A 19,675-nucleotide genomic window follows, 5' to 3' on the forward strand; every position below is an offset into this window, starting at 1 on the left:
GATCGGGGACCAACATTAACTTGGAGTCTAGTTAAAAGCCCTCAAAAAGAGCAAAAGATCTTTAAGGGGCAACTGGTGGAATTGGGTGGTCACGGGCATGGGCCTAAGTCCATGGACCCAGGAGGGCCACTGCCAGTGACCACCCATGCCAGAGAGAGTGCAGCAGTGGAGCCTCCAGTTCCTGGTCCTGGAGCACTCAGTGTTGCATGGCTTGCACCACCGCTTGGCTGGGGCACACTCCCACCCCTGCATTAGGGAGTCTGGTGGGCACTCTCTAGAACAAGAGCCTTTTGCACTCTGTGCTCACTCATGACTGGGTCTGAACCATGCTCCCCACCCATGCCTGAGAGTGCTCCATGTGGGTGCTAGCCAGCAGTCTCTAGGAGCAGCCTCAAGTCTTGTCACTCCCAGCGTGGAGTTGAAGGAGCAGCGAGATCACTGGGTGGGATCTCTCAGATGGCAACAATTTTTGAAACCCTGAGGTCTGAACTCCAGCAGTCCCAGCAAAGGCAGCCACTGGCAGCAGTCTCCCTGGACCAATATCACTCACAGTTTTGACATGGGGGTGCAGAGACAAGTGGGCACTTTGGGCAACCCCTGAGATGGTGGCTGGGGACATGCACTGCCTGTGGGAGGTTGCACTGTTCAGCGTGTTATACAGAGGGGGAGTCTGTGTTTTCTGGACCACCCAGAAGGGAGAAGACAGGCTTCTCTCTGAGATGGAGGTCTGGGTGCCGTTTGCTTTCCACTAAACCTCCAAAAAGCCTCAAAAGCTGCCAAAGAACAAAAACCTCCAGAGAACAAAAGCCTGAAAAGCTAGTTCCCAAAGAGCCCAGCCCCTTGATAGGGAGCAGGAGGACTCAACCCAAGCAAGACTGACTGAAAAACAATGTGACAGGCCCCTCCCCCAGAAATTCAGCTGAAAGAATGAGAGGACAACTACCACAGTGTCTCCATAAAACTATAAAACCCCCATATCAGGGGAAAAAGATATTAAGCTCTCGGTATCACCCTAAAACCTGTATATTCATAGATACAACTTTTATTTTTAATTCGTTCTCACTATTCTTGTTCTTTTAAAAATTTTTAACCTACTTACCATTAAAACTGGAGATTTAATACAAAATATTCCATAATAACCTTTTAAATTGAACTTTTTTCATTCATAATCTGTTTTTCTATTTTTTTAAATATATATACAGATATAAGCTTCAAGGTAATCCTCTTTCCCTACTCAATACTACCCCTATATATAAACCAGTCTTAATTTCCCTTTATCTCTGGAAAGTTGAGTCCTTTAACAAAGATATCAAAATACACCCAGGAAGAATCAAAATAAACTTCCACGCCCACATCTAGGATTTGTAACTAACCTCCCAACTTTTACTTCATTGGTGTTTCTGTGTATATGTTTTTGTTCTGGTATATGAATCTTATCCTTGGAGTTCATTTTGGCTGGGTTCTTTTTTTTTTTTTTTTTCTTGTCATTTACTTTTGTCGATCTTTTCATTTGTCCGTTTTTCTTTGTATACCTTATAAATATTGGGCGCCTGGGTGGCTCAGTGGGTTAAGCCTCTGCCTTCAGCTCAGGTCATGATCTCAGGATCCTGGGATTGAGTTCCGCATTGGACTATCTGCTCAGCAGGAAGCCTGCTTCCTCCTCTCTCTCTCTGCCTGCCTCTCTGCCTACTGGTGATCTCTATCAAATAAATAAATAAAAATAAAATCTTTAAATCTTACCTTGCTGGCCCATTCTGGCTGAGTTTTCTCTTTTTTTTTTCCTGTATCTCTTTTTCTTTCTCTTATTTTCTTTTTTCAATCTTTTTAGTGGTCACTTCCGATTGCTCAGAAGCATTCCAGGGTGCACCTTGCCTGGATTGCAGTTGATATATTCAGCTACACATCCCCTCAACTACCTCTCACCAAAATAAATAGGAGGAGGAACACCCAACAGAGGAAAAATTCAGAGTCTGTGACCTTTTCTTCAGAGCTATTGGATATGGACATAAACAGCATGTCGGAAAGGAAACTCAAAGTAACAATTATCTGGACAAGAGCTAGGTTGGAGGAAACCATTAGTGGCAAAATGGAATTGATTAGGGCAGAAGTGAAAGCCACCCAAGAAGAAGTTAAAAATGTTATCAGTGGAATCCAATATAATCTAAATACTCTAACAGCTAGGGTAACCAAGGCAGAAGATAGAATTAGTGATGTAGAGGACAAACTGATAGAGGAAAAGGGTCAGGAGGAGGCCTGGAACAAACAGCTTAGAAGCCATGAAAACAGAATTAGGGAAATAAATGATGCCATGAAACGTTCCAACATCAGGTCAGAATTATTGGGAGCCCTGATGGGGAGGAGAAAGAAAGAAGACTAGAAGATATAGTTGAACAAATTGTCCATGAAAATTTTCCCAATCTGTGGAATGGAACAAGCGTTTCTGTCCTAGAGGTAGAAAGAGCACCCCCAAGTTCAACGAATCAAGAAAGCCCTTAATACACTTGGTTGTGAAACTCATGAATCATAATTTTAGACAAGAGGTCTTGACAGCAGCTAGGGGGAAGAGATTCCTTATGTACTGAGGAAGGTCCATCAGAATAAGGTCAGACGTGACCACAGACACCTGGCAAGCCAGAAAGGGCTGGCAGGACATGTTCAGGGCACTAAATGAGGAGAACATGCAGCCAAGAATGCTTTATCCAGCAAGGCTGACATTCAAAATGGATGGAGAGATAAAGAGCTTCCAAGAATGGCAAGGTTTAAAAGAGTATATGACCACCAAGGAGGCACTACGAGAAATATTAAGGGAGTTTCTATAAAAGAAGAACCCAAGAGTGTCACAGAACAGAAATTTACAGAGACAATCTATGAAAACAAGGACTTCACAGGCAACATGATGTCAATAAAAACATATCTTTCAATAATCACTCTCAATGTGAATGGCCTAAAAGCTCCCATAAAATGGCACAGGGTTGCAGATTGGATAAAATGACAGGACCTATCCATATGTTGTCTACAAGAGACATATTTGGAACCTAAGGATACATCCAGACTGAAAGTGAAGGGATGGAGAAGTATCTTTCTTGCTAACGAGCCTCAAAAGAAAGCTGAGGTAGTGATTCTCATACCAGATAAATTAGATTTTAAACTAAAGACTGTAGTCAGAGATACAGAAGGACATCATTCTTAAAAGGTCTATACACCAAGAAGATCTAACAATTGTAAATATTTATGCCCCGAATGTGAGAGCAGCTAACTACATAAGAAAACTGTTAATCAAGATGAAGAGTCATATGAATATGAATACATTAATAGTAGGGGATCTTAACATGCTGCTCTCAGTAATAGACCTATCATATGAGCAGAAAATCAATAAAGAAACAAGAAGATTGAATGATACATTGGACCAGAAGGACCTCATAGATATATACAGAACATTCCACCCTAAAACAACAGAATACTTGTTCTTCTCGAGTGCACATGGGACTTTTCTCCAGAAGAGACCATATACTGGGTCATAAATCAGGACTCAACTGATCTTGAAAGACAGATTATTCCCTGCATATTCTCAGACCACAATGCTTTGAAACTGGAACTCAACCACAGGGAAATATTTGGAAGGAATTCAAACCCTTGGAAGCTAAAGACCACCCTGCTTAAGAATGTTTGGATCAACCAGGAAATCAAAGAAGAAGTTAAACAATTCATGGAAACCAATGAGAATGAAGACACTTCAGTTCAAAACCTATGGGATACAGCAAAGAAGGTCCTAAGGGGGAAATACATACCCATCCAAGCTTCCCTTGAAAACACTGAAAAATCCAGAATACACCAGCTCTCTTTACATCTTAAAGAACTGGAGAATTAACAACAAATTAAGCCAACCTCACACACAATAAGGGAAACAAGATTAGAGCAGAGATCAATGAGATAGGAATTAGAGATACAGTAGAACACATCAATGAAACTATGAGCTGGGTTTTTGAAAGAATCAATTAGATCAGTAAACCATTGCCTGAATTAATCCCCCCCCCCAAAAAAAGGAGAGAGTACCTAAATTCATAATATTATGAATGGACAGGAAGAGATCACAACTAACACCAAGGAAATAGAAACAATCATCAGAAATTATTATCAACAGTTACATGCCAATTGTTAGGTCCGTTATTAGACGAAACGAGACTGAGACAAAATGAAAGTTATTTAAAGCTTTATTTTATGATAAGTATTAGAAGTTAGACTGATCGGCCAGGGCTGTCTCCAAAGAGAGCGACCACCCCCGGCTTACAGCCTTAGGAATTGACTGACTGTCTGGTCAGGGCCATCTCCAAAATGAGCAACCCATCCCCATCTTACATCCTCAAGAATTGATTGACTGACTGGTCAGGGCCGCCTCTGAAGAGAGTGAACACCCCCAGCTTACAGGCTTAAGAATTGACTGACTGACTGGTCAGGGCCGCCTCTGAAGAGAGCGACCCCTCCCAGCCTCACAGACTAACTTTATTATAGAGCAAAAGCCTGACCACACATAGGTGGCCAATGAGATTGTAACATTGCATAGTCATGTTAGGCCACACGCAGGTGGCCAATTGAATTACAATTTACCCTTTAGTAGCTGTTTGAACTAACCTATTACTCTGGTCAGAATTGGCGCTCAAGTTTGGTGCCCCAAAGCCGGGGTTTACATTCTTTGGTGGTTAGGGAGACAATATGTGTGCTTTTTACTGATTGGATGTCTCCACCTGGCCTGACTCGTCCTTGTATTTTGGGCTCTGTTATCAGGAATTGGCCGACCTGGCCTTGTATTCTGGGCTCTGTTATTAGGAACTAGCCAACCATATTTTACTGGTTTCCCAGACTTGCTTCTAAGTAAGTTTCTCGGGGTGGGGTGGGGGGTGGGGGCAGGGTCAGTTTAAGTTTTACTGCACAAGCAACAAAATGGCTTTTTAACCAAGATGGAGTCGCTCTGGCTAAATAGGGCCTTACACCAATAAGTTAAGCAACCTAGACGAAATGGATGCATTCCTGGAAACCTATAAACATCCAAAACTGAATCAGGAAGAAACGGACAACCTGAATAAACCAATATCTAATAATGAGATTGACACAGTGATCAAAAACCTCCCAAAAAAGAAGATCCCAGGATCTGAGGGATTCCCTGGAGAATTCTACCAAAATTTCAAATAAGAAGTAATGCCTATTCTCCTGAAGATGTTTCAAAAAAATGGAAACAGAAGGAAACCTTCCAGACTCTTTTTTAGGAAGCCAGCATTACCCTGATCCCCAAACCAGGCAAAGACCCCACCAAAAAGGAGAATTTCAGACCAATATCCCTGATGAATATGGATGCCAATATTCTCAACAACATCCTAGTTAATAAGATCCAACAGTACATTGAAATGATTATCCACCATGACCAGGTGGGATTTATCCTGGGATGCAAGTGTGGTTCAACATTCTCAAATCAATGAATGTGATAGAACAAATTAGTAAGAGAAGAGAGAAGAACCACATAGCCCTCTCAATTGATGCAGAAAAAGCATTTGACAAAATCCAGCATCTGTTCCTGATTAAAACACTTCCGAGTATAGGGATAGAGGGAACATTCCTCACATTCATCAAATCTATCTATGAAAAACCCACAGCAAATATCATCTTCAATGGGGAAAAACTGACAGTCTTGGCTTTGCGATCAGAAACACGACAAGGATGCCCACTCTCGCCACTCTTGTTCAACATAGTACTAGAAGTGATAGCAACAGCAATAAGACAACACAAAGAAATAAGAGGTATTCAAATTGGCAAAGAAGAAGTCAGACTCTGTCTCCGCAGATAACATATACTTTATATGGAAAATCCAAAAGACACTGCCTCCAAACTACTAGAACCCATACAGCAATTCAGTAATGTGGCACAATACAAATTGAATGTACAGAAATCTTTTGCTTTCTTATACACTAACAATGAAAATATAGAAAGGGAAATGAGAAATCGATTCCATTTACTATAGCACCAAGAACCAGAAGATACCTGGGAATAAACCTAACCAAGGAGGTAAAGGATCTGTACTCAAGGAAATACAGAACACTTATGAAAAAATTGAAGACACAAAATGATGGAAGACCATTCCATGCTCATGGATTGGAAGAATAAATATTGTTAAAAATGTCTATACTGCCTAGATCCATCTATACTTTCAATGACATCCCGATCAAAATTCCACCAGCATTTTTCAAAGAGATGGAACAAAGAATCCTAAAATTTGAATGGAACCAGCAGAGACCCTGAATCACTAAGGAAATGTTGAAAAAGAAAAAAGAGAAGAGAGTTGAGGGAAATTGGAAGGGGAGGTGAACCATGAGAGACTATGGACTATGAAAAACAATCTGAGGGCTTTGAAGGGGCAGGGGGTGGGAGGTTGGGGGAACCATGTGGTGGGTATTGGAGAGGGCACGGATTGCATGGAGCACTGGGTGTGGTGCAAAAACAATGAATACTGTTATGCTGAAAATAAATTAAAAAATTAAAAAAAAAAGAAAAAGAAAACTGGGGGCATCATGTTGGCTGATTTCAACCTTTACTACAAAGCTGTGATCACCAAAATAGCATGGTACTGACACAAAAACAGATACATAGACCGGTGGAACAGAGAGCCCAGATAGGGACCCTCAACTCTATATTCAATTAATCTTTGACAAAGCAGGAAAAAAGGCAGTCTCTTCAATAAATGATGCTTGCAAAATTGGACAGCTATGTGTAGAAGAATGAAACTTGACCGCTCTCTTACACCATACATAAAGATAAACCCGAAATGGATAAAAGACCTCAACGTGAGGCAGGAATCTATCAAAATCCTACAGGGGAACATAGGCAGTGACCCCTTCAACATCAGCCACAGCAACTTCTTTCAAGATATGTCTCCAAAGGCAAAGGAAACAAAAGTGAAAATGAAATTTTGGGACTTCATCAAGATCAAAAGCTTCTGCACAGCAAAGGAAACAGTCAACAAAACAACAAGGCAACCCACGGAATGGGAGAAGATATTCTCAAATGACACTACAGACAAATGGCTAATATCCAAGATCTATAAAGAACTCCTCACCCTCAACACACAGAAAACAGATAATCACATCAAAAAAATGGGCAGAGGACATGAACAGACACTTCTCCAATGAAGACATACAAATGGCTAACAGACACATGAAACAATGTTCATCATCGCTAGCCATCAGGGAGATTCAAATCAAAACCACATTGAGATACCACCTTATACCAGTTAGTATGGCCAAAATTAACAAGACAGTAAACAACGTGTGTTGGAGAGGACGTGGAGAAAGGGGAACCCTCCTACACTTTGGTGGGAGCGCAAGTTGGTGCAGCTACTTTGGAAAACAGTGTGGAGATTTCTTAAGAAATTAAAAATAGAGCTACCCTATGACCCTGCAATTGCACTACTGGGTATTTACCCCAAAGATACAGATGTGGTGAAAAGAAGGGCCATCTGTACTCCAATGTTCATAGCAGCAATGGCCACAATCACCAAATTGTGAAGAGAACCAAGATGCCCTTCAATGGATAAATAGATAAAGAAGATATGGTCCATATATACTATGGAGTATTATTCCTCCTTCAGAAAGGATGAATACCCAACTTTTGTATCAACATGGACTGGACCAGAGGATGTTATGCTGAGTGAAGTAAGTCAAGCACAGAGAGTCAATTATCACATGGTTTCACTTACTTGTGGAGCATAAGGAATAACACAGAAGACATTGGGAGATGGAGAGGAGAAGTGAATGGGGGAAATCGGAGGGGGAGACAAACATTGAGAGACTGGACTCTGAGAAACAAACTGAGGGTGTGGATGGGGGGCTGAGGTTGGGTGAGCCTGGTGGTGGGTATTGTGGAGGGCATGTATTGCATGGGGCACTGGTTGTGGTGCATAAACAAGGAATTTTGGGACACTGAAAAAAATGAAATGAAATGAAATGAAATAATAAAATAAAATGAAATAAAAAATAATGTAAGCACCATTTATCAAAAAAAAAAAAGAATTTAGATGTCCTTTATTTCTTTTTGTTATGTGATTGCTGTGGCTAGGACATCCAGTAGTATATTGAATAGAAGTGGTGAATGTGGACTTATTTGTCTCTTTCCTGACCTTAGGGGAGATGCTTTCAGTTTTCCCCTACTGGAGATGATGTTTGCTATGGGTTTTCATACATTACCTTTACAATGTTGAGGTATGTTCCCTCTGAACTTACTTTGCAGAAGGTTTTTGTTTTTAATCATGAGTGGATGTTACTTTGTCAAATGCTTTTTCTGCATTTTGAAATGATTATATGGTTGGCATCCTTTCCCTTATCAATGTGACATATCACATGGATTGTTCTGTGAGTATCAAACTACCCTGGCAATCCAGGAATAAATCCCATTTGATCATAGTGAATGACTTTTTTAAGGTATTGTTATTTTTGTTTTCCTAGTATTTTGTTGGGAATTTTTTCATCTATGTTCATCAGTGATAATGGCCTGTAGTTCTTATTTTTAGTGGAGTCTTTAACTGGTTTTGGTATCATGGTAATGCTGTCCTCATAAAACGGATTTGGAAGTTTTCCTGCCTTTTCTACTTTTTGAAATAGTTTGAGAAGAATAGGTATTAACTATTTAAACATTGAGTAGAATTCACCTGTGAAGCTGCCTGGTATTGGACTTTTATTTTTTGGGAGATTTTTGAGTAATGATTCAATTTCCTTTCTGGTTATCAGTCTTTTCAAGTTTTCTATTTCTTCTTATTTCAGTTTTGGGAGTTTATATGTTTGTAGGAATTTATCCATTTCTTCCAGGTTGTCCAATTTTTTCACATACAGTTTTTCATCAAATTTTCTTATAATTTCACTTCTGTGGTATTGGTTGTTATTGCTCCTCTTTCACTTGTCATTTTCTTTGAGCTCTTTCTTTTTTTCCCCTTATATGTGTGGCTAGAGATTTATCAATTTTATTGATCTCAAAAAAACAGCTCCTGGTTTCATTGATATGTTGTATTTGTTTTTGTGTGTGTGTGTGTTTGTTTCTGTATCATTTATTTCTGCTCTAATCTTTATTATTTTCTTCCTTCTGCTGGCTTTAGGTTTTGTTGTTTTTCTTTTTCTAGCTTGTTTAGGTGTAAGATTAGATTGTTTACTTGAGATTTTTCTTGCTTCTTGAGATAGGCTTGTATTGGGACGCCTGGGTGGCTCAGTTGGTTGGATGACTGCCTTTGGCTCAGGTCATGATCCGGAGTCCCGGGATCGAGTTCCGGGTCGGGCTCCCAGCTCCATGGGGAGTCTGCTTCTCTCTCTGACCTTCTCCTCGCTCATGCTCTCTCTCACTGTCTCTCTCTCAAATAAATAAATAAAATCTTAAAAAAAAGAGAGATAGGCTTGTATTACTGTATACTCCTCGTTTTGCTGCATCCCAAAAAGTTTTGGACTGTATGTGTTCATTTTCATTTGTTTCCATGTAATTTTTAATATCTTTTATTCCTCATTGTCCCGTTCATTGTTTTGTAGCATACTATCTATTTGCGGTCCTTCTGGATTCTTCTTATGGTTGATTTCTAGTTTCAAAGCATTGTGGTCAGAAATGATGCATGATATGACTTTGATCATCTTGAATTTGTTGAAGCTTGTTTTGTGGGTAATACAAGATCTGCTCTGGAGAATGTTCCATGCAGTTGGAAAGAATATTCTACTGTTTTAGGATGGAATGTTCTGATTATATATGTTAAACCCATTTGTTCCTGTGTGTGTTTCAAAGTCATTGTTTCCTTGTTGATTATCTATTTAGATGATCTACCCATTGATGTGGGTGGTGGGGTAAGCAAGTTAGGTAACAAGTGTCTGTGTTGGTCTTGTTCTGCACATGGCCCTGTGCTTATGCTGAGGGACAGGGGAGGGAAATGGCACCTGCTAGTTTATTCTTTTTGTTCCTGGAGGGCTCTCTGTTGAATGTTGCCTCTCTGGAACACACTCCAGGATGAGTAAATCACCTCCCCTCTGTGTACCCCAGATGCTCTTCAGATTGCTGTTTTCATGCTGTCTGTCTGAAGGCTGTTTGCCCTGCCTTCTCTCCAAGAGCCACCTCCAATGCTTTGAGTCAAGCTTGCTGACCTTTAAAACTCCAGGCTTTAAGGCCCTCTGGTTTCAAAATTCATGAAATTCAGCCCCTCTTGTTTTCCAAGCCATTTGTTCTGGGGATTCATTTTCACTGAGCACTTCTCTGTATGCTAGTCTTTCTCTTGCCTCTCTTCTTGACTGTGGCTCCCTCCCCTCTGTAGCAGCCACAATCTGTCTCCCAAACCGTGTCTCTGCACTTCCTATCTTCTTCGATGTGGCCTCTCCTATGACTTTTGCTTGTGGAATTTGTTCTGGCAGTTTTCAGTTTTATATCTGGAGTATTTAGGATGATTTGTAATTTATTTAGTTGTATTCATAGGGCAAGCTACTCAAGGTCCTCCTTCTCTGCCACCATCTTCCATAAATATATGTTTTTTTTTTTAGTTCCTAGGCAAACTATATAACATCACATGATCAAAATCACAATAGGTAAATTAGAATGAAGTAATATAAAGGGAGTAAAGAACACAAATAATAACTACATCTCCAAACACTTGGAAATTAAGCAACACATTTCTAAATCCTTCATGGGTAAAGAAGGAAATTACAGCAAAATTAGAAAATATTTTAATATAAATATAAAAATATAAATATATATAATATTATATATATAACATAATAATATAAATAATAAAAATACAATATATAAAATTGTTATGCAGTCAAAGCTATTGGAGAAAAAAATTGTAGAACTAAGTAGTTACCTTTAAAATAGAGGAAAAGATTGGGGCGCTTAGGTGACTCAGCTGGTTAAGTATCTGACTCTTCATTTCAGCTGAGGTCATGACCTCAAGGTCATGAGACTGAGTCTTGTATCAGGCTCAATGCTCAATGGAGAGTCTGCCTGAGAGTCTCTCCCTCTGCTCCTCTCCCCACTCATGTTCCCTCTCTATCTCTAAAATAAATTAATAAATCTTTAAAAAATAAAATAAATAAATAAATAAAAATAAAAAAGAGGAAAAGATCCAAATCAGTAATGGAAGATCTCACCTTAAGAAACTACAAAAATATGGAGAAAAACACATATCAAGCAGAATTAAGGAAATAATAAAGATAACAGAAATTACTACAATTAAAAACAGAAAAATAGAGATCAAAATTAACAAAACCAAAAACTGTTTCTTTGTGGCAATCAAAAATCAGTAAGCCTCTAGACCTAAAAAAAAAAAAGAGAGAGAGAGAGAGAGAGAGAGAGAACAAAAATGACCAATATTAGAAAAGATAGAGGGGATATAATGATAGACCTTGCAGATATAAAAAAAAAGGAAATTCTAGAAACAATACACATATACAAATTCAACAAACTGAATGAAATGAAAACCAGTGTTTAACTAACTCTCCCAAACTTCTTGCATATCATATTCATAGGAACTTGTGAATGTTACCTTGTATGGCAAAATGGGACTTTACAAATGTAATGAAGAATCTTAATATAGGGACCTTACAAATGTAATGAAGAATCTTAATATAGGCAGATTATCCTGAATTACTCTGTTAAGCCCACTGTAATCACAAGGGTCCTTATGAGAGAGGGCAATGCAAAGACAGAAGCAGTGAGAGATTTGAAGTTGCTATTCTCCAGGATTTGAAGATCAGGAAGGTGTTCTGACCCAAGTACTATAAGGAATACAGAAGCTGGAAAAGGCAAGGAGTAGATAACCTGAATTGTTTTATATCAACTAAAATAATTGAATTAAAATGTAAAAACCATCACAAATAAAAATATTTAGGCCCTTATAGTTTCCTTTGTAAATTCTACTGAATATTTAAAGAAGAAATAAAAAGAAATAACACCAGTTCTGTACAAGCTCTTTCAGCAAATAGAAGATGTGGGAATAATTCTCATGTCATTTTATGAAGTTCACATTAACCTGATACCAAAAGCAGATGGTATAAAAAAATAAACTTACAGATAATTATATATACATGTGTATATATAATTACCAAATGTGTTTCATCCAGAAAATGCAAGTTAGCTTCAATATTCAGAAATAAATCAATGTATTTCATCATATAATAAGCTCTTAAAAATTAAAACACACAGAAAAAGCATTTGGCAATATATAGCATTCTTTCATGATAAAAACTTTTAGTAATTTAGTAGTTAAAGGGACCATCATCAAATTGATGGAACATATCTTAAAAAAAAAAAACCTAAAGCTAACATTATACTTAATACCGAAATAGTGAATTATTTCTTTCTAAGTTTGAAATAATGCAAAAATGTTCCTTCCAGCCCTCCTATTCCTCCTTGTACTGGAACTCTTAGTCAATGCAATAAGGCAAATATAAGAATGGAAGGCATCACATAATGGAAAGGAAGAAATAAAATTGTCCCTGTTTTCAGACAATGTGATTGTCTATGTAGAAAATTTCAAGTATTTCACTCAAAACCCTTTTGAACTAATTACAGTTTAGCAAGATATCAGGGTTTAAGGTCAGCAGTCAAAAATTAATTGTATTTAAAAACTTTTTTTTAAAGACTATTTATTTGAGAGAGAAATAGAGAGATAGCATGCGCAGCAGGGAGGGTAAGAGGGAGAGGGAGAAGCAGGGTCCCTGCTGAGAAGGGAGCCCAATGCAGGGCTTACTCCCAGGACCCTCAGATCATGACCTGAGCTGAGATCAAGTGTTGAATACTTAACTGACTAAGCCACCCAGATGTCCTAAAAATTAATTATATTTTAATATACAAGTTACACTGGCTGATTTTCACCCAATGACATGTACTAGAATATTTATAACAACATTATTCCTAACAACTTAAATTGAAAACAACCTAAATATTCAGTATTAGAATAGATAAATGCATTATGGTATATTCAGATAGTACAATACTATACAACAATGAAAATGAATTTCTGCTACATGCAACAACACATAATGTTGAGCAAAAGAAGTTAGACAAAAAAAAGACATAATGCCAAATTTCATTTATAGAGTTCAATAACAAGTAAACTGATATATGGTAAAGAGGAGAGTGATTATCTCTGGGAAGCATGCAGGGTATTTACTGTAAGGAGCTATGTGGTGGGCTTCTAGAGTGTTGGTAATGTTCTGTTTCTCAATTCAGGGGAGGTTACATAGGTATGTTCACTTTGTGAAAATTACTCAAGCTTTGAATGTTTATAATGCAAATGTTTTTCTGTTTCTGATATATACGTGTGTGTGTGTGTGTGTGTGTGTGTTGTGTGTGTACAATATATACAGGTATATATAAATTTCTAAAGTTTATTAAGAAAAAGAAACAGTTACAAGATATTTTTTATGAGAGAAAAGAGACAGTATATAAGTATAAAATAGAAAGAGGAAAAATCAAATGCAAACTATAAAGTTGCATTTGTATAATGTTAAATCCCACTCTTAATCATTACCATTTAAAGGTAATGTTCTTCATAATTCTTAGGAAAATATAGCAATATAGACTTTTAAGAGTCACTTTTATAATAAAGTCCCTAGAAAAAAAATTACTTGATAAATATACATCAATCAGATAAAGAGCATATTTTTAAGAAAAAAAAAACAGTGAAGAGATAAAAAATATTCATAATGATAAAAGGGAAAATAGTAATAATACAGAGTATTAACACATATTTAAAAATATCAGCCATAGTAAAAAATAAATATAAGAAAAATGGATATGGTTTGAGAATTAAATTGGCATTACTACTCCACAACCCAAAAGAAGTAAGTGAAAAATGTTAAAAATATTGTTAAGATGGTAGAAGTAAGATGGGGATATCTATGGTGGATTGAATAAGGGCCCCCAAAAGATATGTTCAGGTACTAATCCCTGGTGAATACACAAATATGATTTTATTTAGAAATATGGTCTTTACAGAGTAATTAAGGATCTCGTGATGGGATAATCCTGGAGTTAGAGTGAGTCCTACATCCAATGACAGTCTCTATATGAAACAAAAAAGGAGAAGACACAGAGAACACACAGTGGGGAAAGGTCATGTAAAGACAAAAGCAGAGATTAGAGTGATGCATCTACAAAGCAGGGAATGCCAAGGATTGTCTGCATTCACCAAAGGCTGGAAGAGGCAAGGAATGAATAAGCCCCTAGAGCCTTCAAAAGGAGCATAGTTCTACCAACATCTTGATTTCAGATGTTTAGCTTCCACAACTAGGATAACATAAATTTCTCTTGTTCTAAGCCACCCAGTTTGAGATCATTTGTTGCAGTAATTTCAGGAAACTGATACAGATTTTGGTAGTGGGTTATGAGGTGCTGCTGTAATAAATACTTAAAAACATGGAAAGGGCTTTGGAATTGGATAATGGGTGGAGGCTGAAGGAATTTTGAAGCACATGATAAAAAATGCCTACATTTCTTTTAAGAGACTGTTGGTAGAAACATGGATATTAAGGGTTATTCTGGTAAGGGCTCAGAAGAAAGTGAGGAGCACTGTAAGGAAAGCGTCTATCACCTTAAAGAATACATACGTCATTTTGGACCAAATGTTGGTAGAAATATGAATGTTGATAGTGATTCTGGTAAAATCTCAGACGAAAATAAAGAACATATGGTAAACTGTAAAAAGAAGATCCTTGTTCTAAAGTGACAAAAAAGTTGACTGAATTGTGATCTACTTTTGGGTGGAAAACAGAAATTTTAAGTGAAGAACCTGAATATTTAGCTGATATTTCCAAGCAAAGCGTTTCTCCTTGTTGCTTCTAGTAAAATGCAAGAGGGAAGAAATATATTGAGGAAAGAATTGTTAAGAAAAGGAAACCAGCACTTGGTGATTTGGGAAATTCTCAGGCTATCCAGATTGCAAAAGATGCTGGTGTCGGGAGGTTCATTTTTCAGCAAGCATGCTTTGGAAAGAAGGCCAACAGAGAGGCTGGAAAACCTTTGCTGACTGAGGAGATTAAACACATGACTCATGGATCTAGTCAGCAATTACAACAGAGGCCGGGAATAGAGAAGAGGTTATCCAGGAAGGATCTATAATGAACTTTTTGTCTAGTGGAGTAGACTCCCCCCCACATACACAAGAGACTGATGAAGTTTTTCAGAATGTTGTTTTAGCAAAAACATTGCCAGATTGTACTGAAGGGGACAGAGACAGAACTAAGTGAAAGAGAGCAGTAGGACTTTCAAAATTCCTTATTCATGAAAGGTGTTCATATAGCTAGTTGACAGCAAATATGCCCCTTCAAGAAAAAGGAAGAATGATTCTGAGGGCAGAGTCAGAGATGCAGAAGCAGAGGCCAGATAGGCAAGTGCAAAAGCCAAGGCAGAGGACAACCAAACCACCACCCTGATGCAAAAGACATCAAAGCCACTCTGTGGGCCCAGAGGCAGAGGCCAAAATTGCAGCTGCCACTGGTCCAGGGAATAGAACTATCACGGCCTTATAGGGTGGAGTCACCATAAGTCCAGAGGACAGCCAGAGCCACAGCCACAGAGAATTGTTCTCAAACCTTGAAATCTGATATAATTTACCTTGCTAGGTTTCAGATTTGCTTGTGACCAGTGACCCCTTTAGTTTTCCCATTTTCTCACTTTTAGAATGGGAATACCTAACCTGTGTCTACACAATTGTATTTTGGAAGTAGATAACTTGTTTTCTAGGTTCACAGGTCCACAGATGCAGAGGAATTTCCCCCTATATCCATAATTTTGTTCAAACATGATTTAGAAGATGAGATTTGGAACTTTTTGAACTAATTATATGTAGATGAGAGTTTAGACTTAAAGTTGAAGCTGTAATGGTTTGAGACTTTGGGGGATGTTGGGATAGAGAGAATGTATTGCATATGTGGGATTGATATGAGTTTTAAGAGCCAGAGGGTGGACTTTAGTGGATTGAATAGTAGCCAGCAAAAGACATGTTCAAGTCTTGACCCCACCAGTACCTGTGAAAGTTACCTCATGTGGAAATAGGGACTCTGTAGAAGTGATTAAGAATCTCAAGGTGAGATCATCCTGGATTTAGGATGGGCCCTACAGGCAAGGGCCATGTGAAGATAGAAGTAAACCCTGCAGTGATGCATTTTGGACTTCTGGAACTATAAGAAAATTAGTTTCTCTTGTTTTGAGCTATCTAGCTTGTCATAATTTGTTATGTCAGTACTGAGAAATAATATAATATCTAACTAGTGGTTTTACTGTGAGAATTAATTGAGATAACATATGTAAAGTACTTATAGAATGAGCATATAATCAATAGTAGCTATTATTATTAGCATGAGGAAATCTATTAATAAACAATATTATTTATTTAAATAAGAAAAGCAATATATAATCATAATAGATACTAAAAGCATCAGATAAAATTTGACACTGGCTACCTATATAAATAAAAATACATTAGGAATACAAGAAACTTCCTTAAAATGGTAAGGTGGAAGAAGTAGTGATATACTTGCTTACTTGCTATACTAACCCTGGAGATATGCTCACTGGAAAAAAGGAAGAAAATATTGCTATTAAAAAAAAAAGCATAATGTTATTTTTCTGAAATTACCTGAAATGCTTATTTCAGCAAGCCATGTTATTCTTTATATAAATAGCCCTACATAGGAATCATGAAATTCAAATATTAATTCAGTGGCTGAGTAATGTTAATGATGGTGTTATTGAGGTACTTTGCCCTAATGCCTCTATCTGTATTGCACAAATAGATTTTTCAAAGTTTTCAAAGAGTTATTGTGATACTTTCAGGTTACTTTTCTCCAGATGGACCTTTTTTAATAATGTTTTTTTAGAATTCTGACCAATGGAGTGATATTTGAAAAAACAAATACATGGAAAAGTATTATAATAGAAGAAATTAGTATGTTTTTATTTTTTGATAGCTTCAATGAATGCTAGATTACCTAAAAGAATTACCTACAAAATCATGTCACTTTGTCTTGTGTTAATTTATATACCCATACAATATCAGTAAAATTCCAACAAAATTTGTTCTAAAACACAATAATACTCTTCTTGAAATTAATTTTTTTAAATGAGCATGTAAGATTAAAAAAATCATAAAATACCAGGCATAAGAGTAATCTACCATAAAAGATGTTGGACTGTGGTCATTATATTAATATTTTCAGTGAAAAAGTCCTATCATGTTATCTTAAAAATCAATCTAATTATATAGGAAATTTAAATTACAATAAAATCAAACATCCAAAAATAACACATAAATGAAGAATTATTTAATAATTAGTGTTAAGATAACTGGATAGTCTTTGGGAGAAAAACATTTTTGTGAGGGAGGGACACAGGGAGCAAGAGAGAGAATCTTAAGCAGACTTCATGCCCAACCCTGAGATCATGACCAGAGTTGAAATCAAGAGTCAGATGCTTAACTGACTGAGCCATCCAGGCACCCCTCTGGGAGAAAATTTTGATTAAAGAATCTGTTAGATATATATTTTATATCAACTTCAAATAAACTCCAGAAGAATTAAGGATCACACATTACACCATATTATAGAAAAGATAGCAGAAAATAGAATAAGGTCTTTGTATGGATGGTAACTTTTCACATTTTGAAGTAAAAGGAAAAGTTTAAAAGGGAAGATTGACAGGTTCAATTATATAAAATATAAAACATCTATTCAACAGAACATGAAATGAAAATAAAAGAGAAACTATACACTGGTATCAGTTATGACAGATGAAGAATTAACATAAATAATGGACAAAAAGAGAATTCTAATTCATAAGGATATAAATAAGATGCTAGTGAGTAAAGGGAATGAACAGTCAATAAAAAGAAAAGAAAAAAACAACAGCAAGGGAACATAGGGAAAATGTGCAGTCTCAATAGTAAGTAAAGCAATACAATTTGAAACAATAATTTTGTACCTATTAAATTAGAAAAATTGGGTCCACTTTAGTCAGGCAAGCCTGTGATTAAATCACCAGCCTTGTTGGTGACAACATGAACTAGTATAACATGTAAAGCAATTTAACAGTATATATCAAGACCCATAAAATTCTGACCACTTATTTTACTCTTGAGACTTGAACCTAAGGAAATATTTGTTAGAGAATTATTTCATAGTAAAGAATTAGAACCCAGATAATATGTACAAAAATAGTTAAATAAGTAAATTACAATTAAGAAACCATTAAATTGTAATTAAAATATATATAAAATAGGAATATGGGAATATAACATTAGAAATATGTAAGAAACATTACTAAGTAGAGAGGATATTATTTAGAGGGTGATTAATAGACATAAAATATAAAAATGCAGATGTGAATTTAACAAATATTTAACATCTTGAATTTCACACTTAGGAGTTGTGCTTAGTATCAAGTTATGTATATATTATCATTTCTGATCAAGATACAAAATTATGAATGGCCAACATTTAGTTTTTTTAAATAACTGGATTAATCAGAGGATAACGCCTGAGTAACACATTTGGTTAAGCATCTGACTCTTGGTTTGGCTCAGGCCATGATCTCAGGGTCCCGGAATCAAGCCCCACTTAAGGCTCCAACCTCAGTGTGGATTCTTTATGAGATTCTCTCTCCCTCTGCCCCTCCCACACATGCTTTCTCTCTCTTTCAAATAAATAAAAATCTTTTTAAAAAACCCAGAAGGATAACATTCTCTAACATACCTTTCCTGATGTAAACCACTATTAGCTGTCCGCCTAGTCAATGAACATTAGAAATCTCTCAGTAAAAATATATATTGTATAACCATTTCTGAGCATTACTGAAAATATTTTCATTATCTTCAACTTAGTACCTCAACACTTTGTTTGCTTTGGTGTTATTAGTTAAAACACCATTGTTACAACTTGAGTAGAAAACAATTGTATGATTATTGCCTGCAGTTTATAGTTTATTTTAAAGGCGTGAATTAGTCTTCATTTTTCTCTTTGGGATATTGATTTTTGCTATGTAAAAATATTGTGAACTTAATTAGTATGTGCAAAGAAGCAGAAATCCTGATAGCATGTATATAACACCCAATTCCAAACCATATGATTTGTAATGTAGTATTGTCTGTTTCCAAGAAATTTCAAAGAACTCTCCTTTAATCTTTAGTAATATGTTTTAAGATAGACCATCCAATTGACTGACACATTTAACACTTTAAAGGACATTATTTTCCTTTATTTTTTAAATAGAACAACAACAAAGGTAGCCCTATTGTAGTTCTTGACATATGACATTGGTGACAACTCTGACAGAGTTCTGTGCCTGCTAGTCGCAGCCTTACAATCGCAACTGTCTTCATCAATTTCTGCTGCTTGTAAAGATGTTGGTAGACAGCATAAGGTAGTTTCCATGTAACCCTCTTACAGAGAAAAAAGAATGAAGGAAAGAAGGAAAAAAAGGAGAAGGCAGCTTGGTATACTCATAAAAGTATGGAATCTAAAGTTACACTGTTAGTCTAATTGTGATTCTCTTTAATAGTTACTTGACCTTGGGCAAGTCACATTTTCTCACCAATATGTCCCAGGTTCTATGAAAAAAGATTTTGCTTTTTCTAGCTGCATCTTTTGCAGTTTGACCTTGAATGTTTTCTTCTAAGTCT

This window comes from Enhydra lutris, unplaced genomic scaffold, assembly GCF_002288905.1.
Source record: "Enhydra lutris kenyoni isolate GAN:26980312 unplaced genomic scaffold, ASM228890v2 scaffoldscaffold53, whole genome shotgun sequence".
NCBI classification, from domain to species: domain Eukaryota; kingdom Metazoa; phylum Chordata; class Mammalia; order Carnivora; family Mustelidae; genus Enhydra; species Enhydra lutris.